The sequence below is a fragment of the Penaeus monodon genome, chromosome 33 (assembly GCF_015228065.2).
Source record: "Penaeus monodon isolate SGIC_2016 chromosome 33, NSTDA_Pmon_1, whole genome shotgun sequence".
Taxonomy (NCBI): Eukaryota; Metazoa; Arthropoda; class Malacostraca; order Decapoda; family Penaeidae; genus Penaeus; species Penaeus monodon.
This window is the reverse complement of record NC_051418.1, coordinates 24,474,938-24,475,215: the sequence shown is the minus strand read 5'-3', so window position 1 is coordinate 24,475,215 and position 278 is coordinate 24,474,938. Positions and strand designations below refer to the sequence as shown.

The following is a 278-nucleotide window of genomic DNA, read 5'->3' as shown; positions in this document are numbered from 1 at the left end:
ATATATTAATTAAACTCTATTGATATCTCCTAGTGATATATTCCTCCGCATGCGACCCCCACTGTAAGGACACATTACAGTACATACACATAGCCTGGAAGGAGACAAATTAGTGAGATTTTTAAATAAATGAGGAATAGAGGAAGTGATGATGATACAGATGAATATAAACAAATGTAAGAAACAGTAAGATATGAAGAAGGCCAGATGACGGACCCAGAGCAGAGAGCCGATTATGAAAGGATCGATATACTGTCATGCGCAGACAGCAGTCCGCC

The 278-nt window shown here is 39.2% G+C and overlaps 1 protein-coding gene across 1 annotated transcript in view; it reads right to left on the bottom strand.

The window, feature by feature from the left end:
* LOC119594179 (restin homolog) overlaps positions 1 to 278 on the bottom strand; it is a gene marked incomplete at its 3' end in the record, with an annotated part of 178,844 nt that overhangs the window by 3,018 nt on the left and 175,548 nt on the right.